Source organism: Musca autumnalis, unplaced genomic scaffold (assembly GCF_047663935.1).
Source record: "Musca autumnalis isolate F117 unplaced genomic scaffold, ASM4766393v1 scaffold_5, whole genome shotgun sequence".
Lineage (NCBI taxonomy): Eukaryota > Metazoa > Arthropoda > Insecta > Diptera > Muscidae > Musca > Musca autumnalis.
Genome location: NW_027412088.1, coordinates 87,977,015 through 87,998,289, shown reverse-complemented (window position 1 = coordinate 87,998,289; position 21,275 = coordinate 87,977,015). Strand labels below are relative to the sequence as shown.

At 36.8% G+C, this 21,275-nt stretch overlaps 1 protein-coding gene across 6 annotated transcripts in view; it reads right to left on the bottom strand.

Moving 5' to 3' along the window:
• The window catches only part of Ntan1 (N-terminal amidohydrolase 1), a 207,628-nt gene that overhangs the window by 130,796 nt on the left and 55,557 nt on the right, over window positions 1-21,275 (bottom strand). For 3 of the 6 annotated variants that reach the window (XM_073992474.1, XM_073992471.1, XM_073992472.1), the window contains exon 2: window positions 14,137-14,189. The exons of 1 other annotated variant lie outside the window; for it this stretch is intronic. The gene's annotated coding sequence lies outside the window, so the exon portion shown is untranslated. Of the gene's footprint in view, window positions 1-5,406; window positions 6,344-14,136; window positions 14,190-21,275 lie in introns of those variants that run through there. 2 more of the 6 variants (XM_073992469.1, XM_073992470.1) reach the window with 2 other exon arrangements.

The following is a 21,275-nucleotide window of genomic DNA, read 5'->3' as shown; positions in this document are numbered from 1 at the left end:
CAAGACTGACCTAAGTAACTTATCCTAAGTTGTAACGTTTTATTAGATATATAAGTTTAAGTTGGGAATTTGCAGTCATGACATTGTTTTTTAAGGGGGCCACACAGAATTGAATTGTCCCAATTTGAACTTCTATATCTTAAAAACGGTAAAACCAACTACAATACCATAAGAGCCAATCTTGTAGAGAATTTTTATAGCTACAACATTTTCTGTAGTCCTATTTTGATAAAACTTGCGGTTTCTAAGCAAAATCGTGAAAACCTAAACAACCCGTAAAAATGTTAACTTAAATCACGATTTATTTAAAAAGCGCTCCGGCGATTTTTTGTTTTTTGATTTTTCTCATCTATAAACATTGCAGTTTCAGAATCCGCAAAAACTTCCGAGGTGTAAGCACGTTCCATTTAAAATTGTTTCAAGAGCACCGTGATATAGCAATAAATTTTCCAAAGTTATTATTTTTCTTTCTTGCTGATTTGCGGCTAGTTGTAGCCAAATTTTAGTTATTCGGAAACTATGGAGTCCAGTCTAATTTGTTAAAAAATTAATGAACCGGACATTACAGAGCTTTTGTAGTTACGCTACATTCAACAAAATTATATTACACTAAAATACAAGAAAAATAATAATTTTGGAAAATTAATTGCTATATAACTTGTAATTCCAGGTCGCAAACAATTTTTTTTTTAGTTTAACTTACACCCTCCCCTATTCATTAAAAATAAACTTTATTTAGTTTTATTAAGAATTCGTTTAACAATTAATCAAATATGCAGTTAGATATTTTGCAACAATTTTCTTAAAATCTGATGACGCAAATTTTCTTACATTAGATAGTGAATAGCTAGAGAATATTTACAACAACAATAAAGTAAAAACAAAATTTTAGTCAGCAGAGCACCTGTAATCGATAAAATGGAAAACATTTCGCAATTTTATACATTGATTTTTTAACTTTCGCGCCGCTAGATCAGTGATTTCGAAGATTAAATACCAAATGTCAACCTTTTCGGTGGCATAATGTGAAATATTTATACGTAGACCGAACTTCCCAGTTTTTTTTTTTGTCTTCGACTTTGTAAACCGACAATAATTATTTGTACCATTAAGTACTTTAATGAGTCGCCGTCATCAGAAGTTTTTGTAGTTTTCTATATTTGAAATAAGATATTTATCTTGTCCGAAATAAGCTAATTATGTAAGTAATTTGGTTGAAACCCTCTTGGAGAAGGAATCTTACAAAAATGCCGTAATGTATGTTTTGACAATACATATTTCCGGACCACAAATTATAAAAGTCTCCATGAAACGATTACACTTAGGATAAGCTTTTCGCAGAACTTTGCCGAACACATTTTTTATGAATATTTATTTGCTTCTTCCGTCCGTCCAGATTCGCCATACAAAGTAAAATGCCCACACGACTGGATTGTTTTAATCCGACATAAAATGGTCATATAACACCTGTTTATGTACAAAAAATTGTTTTTGAATAGTACCAAAAGTCGCAGTAGTTTTTACGAATTAATTTTGCATTTTAAATCGAAATAATAAAGTAAATATTTATTGTGCAGCGAATAAATATAATTAAGCAAATAGAATGGAAATAGAAAAATAGAATGGATTTCATATGATTTTCTTTGGAAAATTTTACAAATAATGTGTATTAAATGTATTAAATTGAATCTGTTAAATAGTAAGTTACATAGTATTGGATTTAGTAAATTCAGTAAATATAATGGTCAATTCCTCTGCATATGCGTCAAATAAATCCTCATAAAGCAGGTTAAGACGATAACACGACTATAAACCAAATTGCTACCAAACTGAAACTTGAAAGCAAAAATAAATCTATATATGTACATATGTATGTATATACGAGGCAGTTCGGAAACTTCTTAGCCTAGCACAAAAAGCGCGGTGTAAACAGAAAAAAGTTAAGTGTTTTGGAAACTTCCATCTCTGTTATGAACACATGTTAAATTTTGTTTCGATCTGGCAACTCCTTCATATAGAAACAGGTGTTCAAAAAAGACGCATCCGCAATTTTTTTACAATGGAAAAATTAGAAATACGTGCTGTCAAGCTTGTTTGGATCGTTTTAAGCGAAATAAAATGGATTTTAAGCGTCGTTTCATAACTGTTGATGAGACATGGATCCACCACTATACTCCAGAGACAAAAGAACAATCCAAACAATGGACTGAAGCTGGAGGAAGTGCCCCAAAGAAGGCAAAAACAATTCAATCGGCTGGTAAGGTTATGGCAACGGTTTTTTGGGACTTCAAAGGTATTTTATTGATTGACTATCTGCAAAAGGGTAAAACAATAAATTCAGAGTACTATTGCAACCTTTTGGATCAATTAAATGTACAAATTCGAGAAAAACGTCCTGGCTTACAACACAAAAAAATAATTTTTCATCGAGACAACGCACCAGCGCACAAGAGTGTTTTAACAATGGCTAAAATCAACGAATTAAGGTATGAGTTGCTTGACCACCCACCTTATTCTTCTGATTTAGCTCCCAGAGACTTTTACTTGTTCCCAAATCTAAAAAAATTCCTTGCTGGCAAGCGTTTTACCTCAAATGAAGATGCAATTACAGTTGTAAACCACTATTTCGAAGACCTTGAGGAAAACTATTTTAATCAAGGGATAGAATTGCTAGAAAAGCGTTGGACTAAGTGTATTGAAGTTTCAGGAGATTATATTGAAAAATAAAAATATTTTTGAAAAACTAACTATTCTCTTTCATTGATAGGCTAAGAAGTTTCTGAACCGCCCTCGTAAAAGAGGAAAATGTTTATATGTTTGTTCGTTTTTTTTTTTTTTTGTAATTTATGGACTCGAAAACCACTGAACAGAAAATTTGAGTGTATATTGCACCATCGTCTGGAGCTAAAATAGGATATATTAAATTTTGAAATTCCGCGCCGATCCGGAGATCAGCATCGGAGGTACCTCCAAGAAATTTAGATTTTGTATTCAGATATCTGATGAACGGTTACAGATACAATCTCCAAATTTGGAATGTGTGACGGAATTTGGCCTAGAAAAAAATTTTCCAAAATATATTGAAATCGTTTCAGATTTGGATATAGCTCCCATATATATTTTCGGCCGATTTCATGTACTCTATGCACCAAACACGATATGTATGTCCAATTTCAATGAAATTTTGAATGTGTGACGGAATTAGGCCTATAACTAAATGTGCCAAAATATATCGAAATCGGTTCAAATTTGGATATAGCTCCCATATATATTTCCGTCCGATTTCAAGTATTTGATGCACCAAAAACGCAATATATGTCCGATTTCAATGAAATTTGGAATGTGGCCTACAAGTAAGAAAGTATCAGTGAGCTGTGCTGACGGAGATATAACCTCAGCCACAGACAAAAAAAAAAAAAAAAAAAAACAAAACCAAACACAACAATTATGCCGTATATAAAATATATTCATTTTGTATCACGAGTTTGCTTTAAAATCTGTATGTACCGTAATGTGGGGCTATACCAAATCGTTAGCATATGCAAAAGCATTGTTCCACAACATCCCATACGTACGGGACAAGGGAGACTTCTCTCATATCAATGAGTGCACCCCGATTCATATTTAGCTCAATGATATGGGACCTACTGTTTATCGCCGAGTCCGAACGGCGTGTCTTAAGACACCACTTGTGGAGAAGTTTTTCAAGGCTGAAATACTCAGGAAATGTCGCTAACATTACTGAGGGGTATTTTGCCACCGTTGAAAAATGTTAGATGTTGCCTGGCCGAGGAATCGAACCCCCGACCTTCTGCGTGCAAGGCGGGCGTGCATACCATTGCACCACGGTGACACCCATCGTTAGCATATACCAAACACGTACCAAACATTTTTAGTAACCGTATTTCTTCATAAAGGACTCGAAATATTAAATTACGTTAAACTAAGTTTGAAAGAAATTTTTGAAAAAATTTTAGAGTTATCTTGCACAATAGCCATTTTAGTATGTGCCAGTTGGGTTTTGGAGCTTGGACCCTTATCTCAGGAAATATTGACTTACTCCGGAAACAGATTGTACCGTTGTAAATGAGGCCGCTAGAACAACCTACTGAAAAAGAATCTAAACGATGCGAAAGGAGCTCTTAAACTTCACTTTTTTTCGAATTTTGTGTGGAAGGTACCCGAAGGCGTGACCGATATAGCCCATATTCCTACCTGAAAGATGACTGGATGAAATAGTATAATGTGCAAAGTCTGCACCAATAAGAAACTCCCTGAGAAAATTATCTTGCGGTTTTGCCATTTGGTCGGTGCCCTCAGGGTTTCTTATAACATTTAGGCAAATATCTCAGGAAGTATGGAATTGCGCAAGAAAAAAATTGTACCTTTATAAAGGGAGCCACAAGGACAACTTACTGAAACAAATTTCAAAACGATCCGGGAGGAGCTCTTAAACCTCGATCGATATAGTTAATATTCCAACCGGATACATGACTGGATGAAATAATAGAATATGCACCAATCAGAAACTCCCTGCGAGAATTATCTTGCGGATTTGCCATTTTGGTTGGTGCCGTCAGGGTTTCTTGGAACTTTTAGGCCAATATCTCAGGAAGTATGGACTTGCTCAAGAAAAAAATGTACCGTCGTAAAGGGAGCCGCAAGGACAAGTTACTGAAATAAATTTCAAAATGATCCGAGAGGAGCTCTTAAACTTCACTTTATACGAAGGTACCTTGGCCCACCCCAATATAGTCCATATTGGAACCCGTTCTACTTCAGGAAGGAATAATACGATGTGCAAAGTTTGGACCAAATCGATTGCTCCCTTCGAGTGTTATCGTTCATACCATTTTACAGACAAATTTTGAACTTTTGTGGGGAAGGTACCCGAAGCAGTGGACCGATATGGCCCATCTTCGAACTTAAACTAAGTTTGGACAAAATATTACGATACCGTTTGGTTCGAATCGGTTGATCCGTTCGAGAGTTATCGTGCGCACCAGCCAGACAGACAGCCATGCGGACATGGCTAACTCGACTCCAAATTGTCTAAAACGAATTTCGTCCAAACATAATTGGGGTCTAAACCCGTTATTTCGATGAGGCACATTTTTGGTCGTATCAATGTGTATATAAGCTTTCTAGCCTAAATTTTCGTAGTAATTCCAACTAATTTGGCTTCAAATTGCCTTAAAGAAACACGCCTCAAAACCTATAAAATTAAATTATGTCAATATTGGGACTATATATTAATTACTGTTTGTATTATTGTAGATAAATAACAATCAATATTTTATTTCAGAATTCTGAGAAAATTCACAGTTGTTGTCATATATAATATATTAACTATAAATATAAAGCACGTATTAAGCAATGTGAGCAATATTATAAAAAAAATCTTACTTGTTGTTTGTTTGGATCGTCGTTTTTTTTCTTCTTCAATCGATCGTAACCGTAAGTTGGTTGGTTGTGCAGCAGTTTTTGTTGTTCTTTTTCACAAATTTAATTACGTTTAATTTCTTATCGCACTGCAGCTGATTGTTTTGAATAATTCAATATTTCAGAAGTGAGGGAAAATTTCATCGGTATATTTAGAAAGATGTGTCACATATGCAATTATAATTATTTAAATTGAATAATTTATGCACAATTATCAGATTCTTCTTCTTATTTTTCGTTTTCAATTTTCTTTATCGTTAAAATGTGGTGGCAAACAAAAAACCAGAAATATTCAAAGTCCACTCAGAACACAACACCACAACACTGCTCAAATTCTGTTGTCAAGCCTTGATAATAAAAAAAAAACAGCAACACTTCTCAGGTTTTTCAAATATTAAAAATTCAGTAATTTAAATGAACTTTTTGTTTTGCAGACCACACCGGCTATCTAAACAAAACGATAGCCGTCGGTATTATTCAAAAAACCCGCACAACACGGCGTAGCAATTGCACAAAACGTTGCGGTTCTTATCGCAGAAAACAGAAAACGGCGGCAAAATGGAAAATTGACGTTTTATTGTAACTGACTGACTTGCGATGACTGCGTATAGAACAGAAGACTATCAGAAGAAAACTACACACTGACAATGGAAACCGGCGCACAATCAACGCAAAATAGTCGTAGCAATCGTAGGTTCGTTCAAATCCGACACCATATACACAGCAGCGTTTAAACGAAAAAAGAGTTTAATTTCTGGTAGTTGGATAGCCTGGTTGCGATCGTTGACAAATACAAAACCGGACTGAAAATGAGTATCAGGCGCACGTTGAACATTGAGTCGACGAGCTAAGCGAGTGATGATGGTGGGTCGTTTACGCTCGGACAACCACCGACAGATACAATGGCACACACACTCCCAGATTCTAAAGGAGAAGTGGAAATACACCACTACACTTGCGGTCATGCTCATAAACTGAATGCCACATACACGCGCCACAAAATTAACAACAACAAACTCTTGTGGAGCAAACCAATGAATGGATGGATGGGCAGGCGTTGCCACTGTATTATTAAAAGTGGGAATGTGAGATACATTCACTTGTATTGTTCATTTAAAGACTGATGAAATTATTAACATGGAAAGAGGAATATTGGTTGGAGTAGTTACTGGAAGATAACAACGAATGTTCCAGATAGTCTTTAACATATTAAAGTCCAAAATGAATCTTGGGTCCTCATACATCTCAAGTGGACATTGATCTTAACCTGGTGTTACCTGGGGAATTGCCTTTAAAACCCGTAAAATGTAGCGAACTAATGATAAACTTGTGGCGAAACAAATGCGCCAAGGCTATAGTCGGGTCGGGGTCGACTATGTGATACCCTACACCACTACCCCTGTGCATAAGTTTTTGACTGGTAAAATTCAAAATATTAAAATTGGGATATCTTAGCGCCTTTGCTCTGAATGTCTTCATTAATACAGGTCAATTTTGTTAAAACGCATTTAAGTGCATCGCCAGTACAACTCAAATAAAACAAGTAAAAAGCGTTAAGTTTGGCCGGGCCGAACTTTTCATACCCTCCACCATAAAATATTTTGAACTAAAGTGGAATAATTAGTTTTCATTCCTGTCCCCAACTTTAAGTGGATAGGTTAAAATGTCAGATAATGTACATAAAATGCTTCATTCTGGAGGCTCTTTTTTATGGTGCCTATATCTAACTATGTATGTTGACAATTTTTAGTGGGCTAGAAATTGGGAGGTACCGTTATAAAGGGGTTATAATAAAACATGGACCTATGTTGACAGTTTTTGATGGGAGCCTTTAATGTCAAATAGCTCCTAATTCGGTTAAAAATTTTAGGTAAAATCCTCAAAACACCGAAAATGGGTACATAACGTGGGAACAACTTTTGTTGCAGAATTTTTGTTGGCTCTCAAATTTCAAATTACAGAAAGTTCGTCCAAAAAATAAAGCTAAGGTACGAAAATCGGGAGGTTTGTTTTGGGGCTATACCAAAAAATGGACTTACGTTTTAAGTAAAATCTCAAAGTACCGAAAATCGGGAGGTATCTTTATATTGGGGCTATGTTGAAAATTGTTGATGTAGATGTGTGGTGACCACTACAACCTTCAAATGTCAAATTACAGTTAGTTCGGTTAAAAATTGTAGCTAAAATTCCAAATTACTGAAAATTGGGAGGTACCGTTATATGGGGCTATACCAAAACATGGACCTATGTTCATAATTTTTTTTCGAATATACGTTTTTTGGTCACTACGAACCCTAAATACCAAATTATAGCTAATTCGGTCTAGAAATGTGACTTAAAACGTCAAAATACCTGAAATCGGGCGGTAACGTTATATGGGGGCTATTCCAAAACATGGACCTATGTCCACTAGTTTTGTTATATAAGTTTATTGACACATAAGAACCCTAAATGTCAATTTATAGCTAAATCGGACTGTAAATGTAGCCAAATACGTCAAAATACCGTAAATCTGGGGTACCGTTATATGGGGGCTACACCAAAACGTGGACCTCTGTCCACAAGTTTTGTTATATAAGTTTATTGACACTTAAGAACCCTAAATGTCAAATTATACCGTAAATCGAGGGGTTACCGTTATATGGGGGCTATATCAAAACTTGGTCCTATATACATATTTTTTGTAAATATGTTGTTTGCCCCCAGGAATCCTAAATGCCAAATTATAGCTAATTCGGTCTGCAAATGTGGCGAAGAACGTGAAAATACCTCAAATCGGGAGGTACCGTTATATGGGGGCTATACCAAAACCTGGACCTATATACATATTTTTTTGTAGATATGTTTCTTGGCCTCCACGAACCCTAAGTGCCAAATTATAGCTAATTCGGTCTGTAAATGTGGCGAAGAACGTCAAAATACCTCAAATCCGGAGGTACCGTTACATGGTACCGTTATATCTTCGAAGTTGACCTGCCTATGGAAAAAAAGACTATCGGGTGCAAAATTTCAGCACTCTATCTCAATTATTGCGGATGCTAGAGTGATTACAAAAGACGGACAGACGGACGGACGGACAGACGGACATGGCTGGATCGTCTTAGAATTTTATCGTAATCAAGAATATATATATACTTTATAGGGTCGCAAATGATTAGTTCGATGTGTTACAAACGGAATGACAAACTTAATATACCCTCCATACTATGGTGGAGGGTATAAAAATGGAAAAGTGGGATATACGCCAACCATCAATAGGCTTCTTTCTCTGATCGTGAGGATCAGATCATAATTCCGACCTGTAGTGTGACAACTATGATAACTTACTTCACATCGTTGTAAAGGTGATATTTTCCATTTTCCTTGTCAGAAGGAGAGATATTTGCTTTAAATTAAAACGTTGGCCTTTTCTCCAAATAATTTTTTTTTCTTCAAATTCCGACCCCTGAATAATATCCGACCATTACCAAAATCAATAGGTTTTTTTCCTCTGTGTGACCCCCATTAACACCCAACATTTCCGATCCAATCAAAATTGCGACGTGTAGCGTGATTACAAACAAATTAAAAAATGCGATGCATTACCGACTACTGCGATATCTCCCCAACCAAAGTTGTGATATTCGTCATTATTATTAAAATCGCAAAAATGAAAAGTTACATCCTTGCAAAGGTGATATCTTTTACTTTCATTATCTTTGAAATAAAATGTTTACTTTTTCTCCAAATAAGTTTTTTGCCCATTCCGACCCCTGAATATTTCCGACCATCACCAAAATCAATAGGCTTCTTCCCCTCCGGGACCTTCATCAACACCCAAAATTTGGTGACGATCGGATTAACATTGCGACCTGCAGCGTGATTACAAGGTTTAGATGGACAGACGGACGGACACACATAGCCAGATCGACTAAGCTCGTCGAGACATTAATTTTGGTATTATTTCGATGTGGTACAAACTTTTTGGCCAAAACCAACTATAATACCCTCCCCACATAATGGTGTAGGTTATAAAAATTTTGAAATCAAGTTTTGCGAATCCATTATTATTATATTAATATTATATTAATGTTCGGATTTTTCATAGAGATGGTTTTTTTCCTTTATTCATTCCACCTGGGAACATAGAGCATTTACAAGAAAATTCCATTCTTCTCTATTATTAAATATAAATTTAACTTCTTGCCAGGACGTGTTTAATCTTTTAAGTTCCATAGAAACTATTCTGCGCCACGCCTTGCGCCTTGGGGGTTCCAATCTAGGGCACATCTGGAGATGCTACCAGCATCTTTTCGAAGTGTGTGGCCTATCCACTGCCATAGAGATGGTACAGTATACAGAAAATGCGACGAATTGGAAAAGACTCCACAGAAACAAGTATAGGAAGCCCTATAAAGTATATATTATTCTTGATCAGGATAAAATTCTGAGTCGATATATGCATGCCCATCGTCTGTCCACCCGTCAGTAGTAACCACTAAAGAAATCATCCAAACAAATTGAAATAGAAATTTTGCACAGATGCTTCTTTTGTTTGCAGGAAGGCCAAGTTCAAGAAGCGCTACATAACACAGTGGGAAAAAATACCGATCTAGCGTGCAGAAAATCGAAAAATGGAATTCAAAGAAGCTATGAACCTATAGTACAGTATTAAACTAGAGGGTTGACTGTACTTAACGGCATTTACAATAATTGGAATTGATTAGTCGGAACGGAATAACGGTGCATTTAACATAGACATTTGCTACAGTGTTCACGATGATGTTTTTTATTTTGCAAAATTGCGATAGGCGTGTGCTGTCTGTGAACATATTATTGTCGAATCTTTGGTATTTTTGGTTTATCGTAAAGGTATTTAACTAAATTAAACAGGGGTTTTAAGCCATAGGTTATGTTTATTTAGATGTTACTGGTTAGTTATATGTAACTTCCAATTTATTCCATTTCTGCAATTAAAATAGGGGTAAAGTACAAAATCGGATCAGATCGGATCGAGATATTTTTTATTTTTTATATATATTATCTAGAATAACCTCTCAAAAAATTTCCTGCATTATTATATATAAAGCGTCTCCAAATAAACTGATAAATACAAGAACTCGATGGGGTGATTTTTGAACTCTTATTATACCCTACGTCACAAATTGTGTATATCCAAACCAGATTTCAGCCGTTTCGGTTGAATGAGGTGGCTGAAACTTTAAAAATACCGAAAATCGGGCGATATCGTTCTATGGGGGCTATATCAAAACGTAGACCTATACCGATAATTCTCAGTCGGACTGTTTTATACTCTCATCGAAGACTAAATCCCGAATCTCACTTTTTTAGATATGATCTAATGTTGTATAATGTGGCCAAAACCTTTAAAATTATCAATATCGGGCGGTACCTTTCTATGGGGGCTATGTCAAAACGTGGATCTGTACCGGCAATTCTCTGCCAGAATAATTCGTCCCCCCAACTAAGACTACATACCAAATTTTAGCCATTTCGGTTGGGTAATATGGCAGAAATCTGCAAAATATCGGAGCTATAACAGAAAAAGTATATAAAAATACAAATTTGCAAATTTTAAAGCTATTCTTATCTATTCTTATCTAAATTTTTATTTTCTGCACGCTAGATCACTATTTTGTCCCACTGTGCATCGATCTACGCTTTTGGTATAGCCCCTTATAACGGGACTACCCGATTTCAGATATTTTGACGTTTTTACCTACATTTTCAAACCGAATTGGCTCCTCTATTTATAGTTGTATTGTTAGTTATCGATTAGTAGATAGCGGAATCCTATACTTACTTAGTTGGCCATTACAGAACATTTGTTCCATAGACCGAACTAAGAAAAGATCTCCATTCCTCTCTGTTTTTGGATTGACTTTTTGGAATACCGCGCCTTTTCATTTCTTCATCCACTTGTATGCTCCATCGAAGCTTAGGCCTGCCGATTCTGCGTGCACCGCCATGTGGCATGTATTCAAACGCCTTTTTAGCGGGTTCATCATCGCTCATTCTCATGATATGGCCTAGCCAACGCAATCGTTGCATCTCGATACGTTTAACTATATTCATGTCTTTGTATAGTTTATATAGCTCGGAATCCTGTACAAATACATATATGGTTAGGATGGTCGTAGAGAAAATCTGATTAGACAGAAACTAGTTTTATCACAAAATAAAACGAATTAGGTCCAGCAAATTTTTGCATATATTACATATCTTGCATATTTTGACATATTTTTACATTTTTGCTTAACATATGAGCATATGCAAAACCATATGCACGGACTTGTGGCCTGAATATCCTACCGACATGGCTGAAATTTGGTATTAAGTCTTCGTTGGGGGTATGAAACTTTACACATGAACGACACGTCCCCGTAGAACGTATGTAAAATGCATAAATTTTGCATATGTGATAAGTTTCGATTGCAATTTAATCAGAAGCCAAAAATATTCCCAGTTGACATGAATCGGACAAAAATAGAGTTGCATAAAATAGCAGGGTAAAATAGCAATGTATATTCGAACATCTTGAATGAAAGTATCAATAAATCTTATAAGGCAGCTGTTCGAGAATATCTACAAGTATGTTGTAAAAAACCAATTCTTTCTGACTAATTTGCGGTGGTTATGTAAAATATCTGTTCCCCATGTGCGTTCCAGAAAAACTTCCTTCATATCAACGAGTGCTGTCTGATTCTATTTGTTTTTGTTGCTCAACGATATGTTACCTTTATCTTATGGTTCGAAGAGCGTCTCGAACATAGAACAAATCAATTTACAAAGTAGTTTTACACGGCTGGTCTTAAGTGTATTAGGTGTTTTTTCACGAAATTATAATTATTTTATAATATAATTATTTTTATTTTTTCAATCGATTAGAAAAACTTGCGGGTTCATTATTGTGGCTAAAAAAAACGAATCTTACAAACATTTTATTTTATTTTTATGGAAAAACAAAGACACTTACACATTATATAGTTATTGCATACAAAAATTTTGGAAAACAACAATTCGAATCGATCACCGAAAATGGTTCCAAAAAATTAAATGTTGTGTTGGAAATCTTTCAGACTATAGCTATTCATTAACGGGGCCAACTAAAAAAAATTACGCGTGGTTATATAGACTTCAAATTCCAGAAAAATACGAACTATCAAGGGGACTAAAATGTATGTACTTTTTACGAATTATCGGGATTTTTACAAGGGACGCGCAGTTTGTTACGAATTATCGAGAATTATGAATTATCGGGGCATGAATAATCGCTACTTCACTGTATTTCTATCATTAAATAACTATTAAACAAAAAATACATGAAAATATGTGTGCCGGGAAAACCCGAGACGGGAATTCCCCACCCCAAATTCTAATAACGACTTTGATAAACTGAAGTAGTCACGGCTATCACTGAATAGTGTAATGGTAAAGGCCTGACTTAAATGACAAAGAGGGAAATTGGGATGAGGCTCAACTACATGAGGGAGTCAACTCGTAAAAAATTGTAAACATCAAATCCGATTAACTAAATTTCTTTTCATAAAAGCCTGCGGCCAGAAATTTTCGACCCCAAAGATGTTGCTGACTTTGACGTAATGATTGATTGTCTCAGCGTATATGTGTTGAGAGGAGATATTTTATCCTTTGGATAATCAAACCTATTATTTAATTTTTCCTGCAATAATAAAAAGGGTACCTTCCCCACAAATGTTTAAAAATGTCCGCTTAACTTCAATTTATTGATTGCTTTCAAAATGACAACAGGTTATGTTTGCAGTGGTTTTGGTTACAACAGAAAGCTGTAAAAACCCTACGGCCACCGAATAAAAACGCTTATGCATTCAGAGGACCCGATAATTTTCAACCTTTCTATAGCGCAATTTTTCTTTCAAAATTAGATTGAGTTCGAAGATAAGATGTATCGGTGCACTTTGAATACACTCACAAAAACATACTTTAAGGGCATTTCACAAAAGATATGCAGTAGGCAGTTCCGTAATCCATATTATAATAACGGTATCAGTATTTTTCCTGAGGCTCCCAAGTTTCCAAAAGCTTTAGACGACAAGTCTGTTTCACAAAATCTAGATTTGATTTTTGGATGAAATGAAACTCAAGGACTGGTTTCCGATCTTATTACCATTTTACCAGAGGTTGTTGTCCCTATTGCTAGTTTCTTGGTGGAATCCATACTCTTCGAAATATTATCTGATAAACTTTATCAAAAATCCTTCTATTATGGGATAAATAGAGTATTTTATTAACGTAATCCGTTTTCGATATATCAATTAAATATATAGCCCTAATCCTTTTGATACTTGGATGTTTTTTTTTTTTGTTTTACGCGCATCATGTCGAATTGCACGTCCACTACAGTAACAAATACGACAATTATGCTATGGAGATTTCGGCAGGAATTCTTAAAAAGTTGTTACCCGTACTTCTCAACTATTGCAGTGATATTACAAACTCTTTAAGAAGCTATTATAGTAGATTTATATATACGAAAAAATCTAATGAAGATGAAATGTCAATTCAACAGTGTATCCGAGGATTTATTTGATTTGACATTTGAAATCCAGTCGATATGGCAAATTAAACCGTAGTATTGGTCTCGTTAGAAATAATTTATCATTATTAGGTTTCACTTGTTACGACTTAGATTTCCAAGATAACCATTAGACTTACCTTTATTATATGTTTTCAAATGATAATCGAAAATCTGACAACACTAAGCATACCTGAAATATAGAAAAAAATAATAATATTTGATAATAGTTCATGAAATATTATTGGGATTTTTTATCTTTTCCCCATTTTATTTCTATTTATTTCTCCTTCGCATATGGCAACATTGTCATAAATGCAATTGGATTGTGTAGTAAGACGGTGTTAGTGTAGTCTCTGTTTTGCTATTTGGGATACATTGAATTGTTATTGTTTTTGTCTCTTGGGTGCTTCTCTTGTTGCTTTTCATTGAAGTAGGTTCGGATTTGATTGTGGAGCAGCAGAGCACAACTCAGAGCGCAAGGCAAAGGAATACAAAATGCACACACGAAAGTGTTGGTGCTAAAGGTTTGTTTGATTTGGGGGTGTGTGTGGCTGGATACTTATACTAAGAATACATGAATAAGATTAAGTTAGTAATTGGGAGAGATATTTCCACACGTTTGTGGGCAACTCACATGCTCACACTCGCCATGCAACAATCTTGGTTGGAAAATCAAATGAAGCAACAGTTGTCTTTGCTGTTGGAGGATATTGTGGAGGATTGAGTGTTTTGTAGGAAGTACTCTTTTACTCATAGTTGGTTTATAAATTGAGTCGTACTTTAATATTTAAGGACTGTCCGGGAAGAGACACACGCTTCAGTAAATGAAGATATAATTTGCTTGGTAACTGCCGAAATTGCATTATCTCTGTATTTTGCAAATTCTGCAAAATTATACTAAGTTTGTAAATGCATTAACAAAATATTTTCTCTCCTATGTGTACCCCTTTACTATATTCTAAAGTTCTCCAAATCGATTATTATAATAAATTTCTAATTTTCAGATTATTTTATTTCATAAAAGTATCACCTTCAATTAGTTTATATCTTGTATGTCTGTCTATTCATGTTTTAACATAGCTCCATATGACGTATGTATGTATGTATGTATTTTGAAGAATCATGCCTAAATGTTCGCTGTTTACTATTCAGTCTATATAACTATAACAGATATAGCTTTCATTGTTTTTTTAGGTTGAAAGTTTGTTTGTAGTTTGGTAGATTGTTGCCTTAACACCCATTTCAATAAATTACCGTAGCGTTTACACGAAGTGAGCTATTTTATTTTTCCTCAGGTACTAAATTTTATTCCAACTTTAGTGGACTAGAATTTTAAGGGAACAAAGTTTCGTTTTCGCAGAATCATGACTGAGTGTGTCCTTTTTCAGCCCGTATATACTTTTGTACACGTCCCGTCCATTTAACATTTTTTAAATTATTACAGCATGGCAAAATGTGCCTAATCGAAATAATGGTATATACCTACCAAGTATATTTGGTAGGTAGAGTTGTGCCAAAGGAACTATATGGAACTATCTAGTTCACTAAGAGACCCACTCCAAGTCAGCAACCCAAAATCTATACCTCCCCATGCGGTTGCCCTAAGACCGGGAACAGGAAAGATGCCTCAGCCAGTTCAGCCTCACAAGCTAACTTGGGCCACAAGGAATCTTCCGGTTCTCATCTTAAGGGCAACAGCATGGGGAAAAGAACGAGCATACCGATGGTGTCGGACGAGCTTCGGGCAGCGGTCATCGATAGATCTGAACATGATTGGGTAATCAGAGAGGATCGATGGCTACTTATCGAAACTCGTCTGCGTGACATCGTGTTCTCAGGCAAAGGGGAGCCTCAAACCCCAAAATCTTCGGACCAGCACATGGAATCTGGTTAGCCACAATACAGAGAATGGAGGTGTTGCCATCAGGGTGTCAATAGACACTTTGGGGTAAGATTACCTAAGGACTCGTGAGGGCAAACTACATTTTGGTCTAGGATGGCTCAGATTCCGCCTAGGACGAAAGTAGTGGAGGAACGGAAGCAGCCGCTTCACATAATGCAGATTAATCTGCATCACTGCAAATCGTCTTGATCCAGGAGCCTTATTTATACAAAAATAAGGTTGCTGGATTAAGCGATAGCAACTACACCACCTTCGCCACACCCAACGGGGACAAGATAAGAACCTGTGTAGTTGCTAAGAAGAGTCTTCAACTAATATTTCTTTCTAATTTTCGCGGAGGGGATATTACTGATGTAAGGATGGAATGCAGCTCCCAGAGAGCCACCATATTCTCGTCCATATACATGCCATTCGAGAGCCCTGACCCACCGGGCAAGGAGGTGAAGAAGCTCGTCAAAGAGATGGGTAGCACTTGCCTCATCATCCTAGGATGTGATGCCAATGCTCACCATTTCCACTGGGGCAGCAGCGACACATATTCCAGAGGTGAGTCCGTATTCGAGCATATCTTAAAACATACTCTTAGAATATGCAACAGAGGAAACGAATATACTTTTCAAAATAGAATCTAGGGGGAGGTTATAGATATAACCCTCATCAACAAAGACGAATCCCTTATCAGTGACTGGAGGGTATCGGAAGAATGTTCCTTTTCGGATCATCGGAAGATATTCTTCCAAGTCTCCGTTAATGGTATTCGACAGCCACGCTATTTAGAAATCCAAGCTGGGGGTATCACGCTACACCCAAACAGCCACAGAGTTTAATAGTGCAGTGAAGCACGTGACAGAGGTTTTGGTGGACAGTTATGAGACCGCCTGCCCACTTACTTACCCAGGCAGAAGATGTCAACCGGTCTGGTGGTCGAAAGATCTGGCTAATCTCAGAAAGACTGCAGAAGGCTCTATAACAAAGCCAACAAAACGAAGTTGTCCACAGATTGGGAGAACTACGAAGTATCTTTCAATAAGTACAACAGCGAAATAAAGAAGGCTAAACGCAGATCATGGGTCTGCTTTAGCGAGTCTATAGAGGCAGTAAAGGATGTAGCCAGGTTTCGTAGAGTACTGTCGAAGGACCCTAAATCCATCGGCAGTATCAAACGGGATGATGGCACGTGGACTAACTCCGGTCTAGAAACTTTCGATCTCCTAGCCAAAACTCACTTTCCCAACTGCATGGATGCACCAGATCGCTCAGCCGATCCACCTATGTGCAACCGAGCCACGGGGGAAGCGAGAGTCATCATTCACCCTACCAACGCTGGATGGAGTGGCCCTAAAGCTCTCTCTAGAGGCCAAGTACCTCGGTATTATCCAGGACCATCAACTAACGTGGAAAAGGAATGTCGAAGAACGTGTCGAGGTCTTATAGCCCTTTATTCATGCAAGAACTCTATTGGCAAGAATTGGGGATTGAAACCACAGGTCATCCACTGGATTTTTACGACAATAGTTCGCCCTATTCTTACTTATGGTTCATTGGCATGGTGGAATGCATTGAGTAAGACATCCCTTCTCCACAAAATAAATACCGTTCAAAGAGCGGCATCTCTCTTAATTACCGGTGCCATGAAAAGCACTCCACAGGCTGTCCTCAATGTATTACTGGATCTTCATCTGATGAATCTCGTGGTGCAAGAGTTTACAAGGAGATAAGCTTATGACGCAACTTCGACTACGGCCATACTGCTATTTTACGACGATCTGGACTATCAGTGGGAACGGAATTAATAAGTGACTATATATCACCACAATTACACTTCGACGAAATTGAAGTTCGGATACCTGATAGAGAGGCCTGGACCCACAACTCCCCACTTCTACCCGGTATAGAGGTTTATACCGATGGCTCCAAGATGGAAAGGGGAACAGGAGCGGGCGTCTACAGCGATACCTTCAACTTACGGCTCTCCTACAAGCTAAGCGAAAACTGTAGCGTCTTCCAACCCGAAAACTTTGCGGTCACGAAAGCAGCAGAGTTGATAAAAAAACATGGAAGGGGTCATAGCTGGACCGGTGACTATCTATATGGATAGTCAAGTGGCCCTAAAATCACTTAGATCCAACTCAATCAAGTCTGCTGCGGTCTTGCACTGCAGGAAAGACTTGGAAGCCCTAAGATCAATCGTTTCCTTGTGCTGGGTCCCGGGGCACTGCGACATCGAGGGAAATGAAAAGCGGATGAACTGGCGCGTGGCGGATCTGAGTCAAACGACATCGAAATCGATAACTCAATCAAGCCACCCTAGGTCTCCGAGGTCTCACCATAAGGTCTCCGAGTGGAGTAGCTGTCCAACACGACAGCTGCGTGTCCCTTAACCTAACCATCTAGTTCACTTCGCAGTTCCAATGGCCCACATTTTTTCTTTGAACAAACTGCGTATACTTACTATCATACGTTTTGGAACTAGTACAAGGAACTAGGAACTAGATTACCCAACTCTAATATTTGGACGAAACGCGTTTCAGACAATTTGGCAATGTCCGTCCGTATGTCTGTCTGGCTGGCTGTAGCGCACGATGAACCTATTTGGTTCAAAATTTGGCCCTCGAATCACTTTGATTTGTTGAAGCAACTTGCATTTGCTGCCTCAATTACGACGGTAAAGTTTTTTTCAGGGGCAAGTCCATACTTCTTGAGAAAGCAGCCCGAAAGGTGCAAAAAACCCTAACGACACCGTGTGTAGTGGTTGGAGCGCACGATAACTCTCAAACGGGGGATCTGCCGATTCGGTCCAAAATTTTGCCTTCGTAATATTTTGTCCGAACGCAGTTTAAATTCGAAGATAAACCATATCGGTCCACTCCTTTAGGTACCTCCCCCATAAAAGTCCAAAAATGTTCGAAAAAATTGTGCGCACGATAACCCTTGAAGGGAGTGACCGATTTGGTCCACATTTTCTAAGTCGTAATATTTCTACCATCCTAATATATGTACCAGATATAGATCAGGTCCGAATATGGACTATATTTGTCCACTACATCGAGTACTACCCACACAAAATTTCAGATAAGTTCACTTCAAGACCAGCTCTCGAATCATTTTGATTTTTGTTGAATAAACTTGCCATTGCTGCCTCAATTACGATGGTAAAAAGTTTTTTCAGGGGCAAGTCCATACTTCTTGAGACAGCAGCCCGAAAGGTGTAAAAATCGCCTATGGCACCATAGGTAGTGGATGGAGCGCACGATAACTCTCTAACCGATCAATCGATTTGGTCCAAATTTGGGCTTCGTCATATTTCAAATTTCACTAAAATTGTATGTATCTCTGAAATGGGGGCAACCAATTTGGTCCAAACTGAGAAATTTGCAAACATTACGCATCATCCAAAATGTGCTAAAATTGTCGTCTTTAGATGCGAATCACGCCCACACGTTCCAATATTTTGACCCAATATTTTGTTTTTCTTAGTTTCAACATGTTTACTATCGAATACCGTATATAAAATAAAAATCAGCGAAGACAAAAAAAATTGGATTTGGTCCTGGAATATAGAATTTTGAACCATTGTGCGCCGTGATAATTCCATTGCATGTATTTCGTATATTTTGTCATCATTTTCTCTATTTGAGCATCAATGTCATAATGGAGTTTGGTTATTGACTTTCTATAGCAGCGACGACCACAGAAATACAACCAAAGCGAAGACATGTATGAACGTATGAGTGAAAAAAGCAACAACCACATTATGTTTTTGTCTGTTTTCATTCATTTACACTGTACGTGAGAGAGAGAAGCAAATGCAAAAACAACTCAGTGGGCGCCCTCAGTATACGATCTAAGCAAAGAAGCTCGTCCCTGTTCTATAGTGACCACAAAGCATTGCTTTTGTGGTGTGCCTCAATTTGAGTTTTTATCTAATATTATCTCTAACTCCTCTCTATATTCCTTTTCCATTAAAGTACGTATTGTATTATACTATTTGTGAACAGTTGTCTCGTGTAATTGAGTTAAATAGATATAACAGTGTCCAGAGCATAGGGGGTTGGTTGAGAATTATTATTTTTTTTTTAAATAACAATATTAGCCACAATTGTGTACATGTAACAGAGGCCTTGTAGAGGGCCCGCATATTTTAATTTTAACCTTCGCAACGGCTGCATATGTGTAGCGTGTAAACAATGTATGGGAAGAAACATGGTCATCGATGAGTGATTTATTTCCAATTGGCCAGTTGACTATCTGTTTTATAGGTACCCAGCAAAATTTGACGGAAGGGGTTCTTTGCGATGACGTGATTTCATGTCATCTTTTGCATTGGTTCAAAGGAAGTCGTGGAAGATCCGATCTTTTCATTAGGATTTGAACCAATGCAAAGGAAGTCGTGAAAGATCCGATCTTTTCATCAGCATTTGTACCCATTCCATCGATCCAATAGATATGATGTTTGTGTTTTTATTTACACACCTGTTTATTTTCATTTTGGTATGTTCCAGTACTGCAAAAATCTACTAATTTTTACTATTTTTCCGATAACATAAAGGAAAAATTGTTATCGTAGTAAAAATAAGTAGATTCTTGCAGTTTCTGGAACAGACCAAAGTTGTTAGAACTGTCGTCGTGATGTTGTCTTACATTTCCTGCATATCAAACAACTAAAACTTCTAAACAATTGGTATTATATGAAGTCCCAACCATCGAGCTAAAAATAGAATCGGACTGAACACATTGCTATTTTAAAAGTTCCCTTGTCTGTTCTAAATCTGACATAGAATGAAATCAATCAAATCTCGCTTCTTGGAATTTGAAAAAAAGTCCGAAACGAAAAGGAACAAGAATCTGAAAATAAAGAAGAAACTACTTTTGGAAAGAAACAATTAAAAATAAATTAATTAAGCATAAATGGTATTTTCCATAAAAAGTCTCTCCTCCCCGTTCGTTACATTTTGTTCTTAGAGATCCCTAAAGCAAGCCGGGTTGTAGATCCCTACATATTTCCGTCACTAAACAAAAGAGTATAAATTACCAAAATGTTGTTATAAAATAAAAGTAATTTACGAAATAAAAATACTTAAAGGAGTGCATTTGGAGTCCATGTCGAAATCTGAACTGGTGATGGGAAGATAATTGAAAAAACCTTTTGTAAGATGAAAGAATATCAGTTGCGGAGAACGGAGGAAGTAATCTTTTGCGTTGCAGCGGTGGTGATTACATTGCAATTTTGGATGTAAACTTTTGAAAAACTAAACTGATAAATTAATTGTAGTTATTTCATGAATTCGTTTGAATTAATAAAGAGCCTTTCCATTTTCCAAACAATATGAAAATTTCATGCCAAGGGGTTGGTGAAAATGACATGCCAAAGCA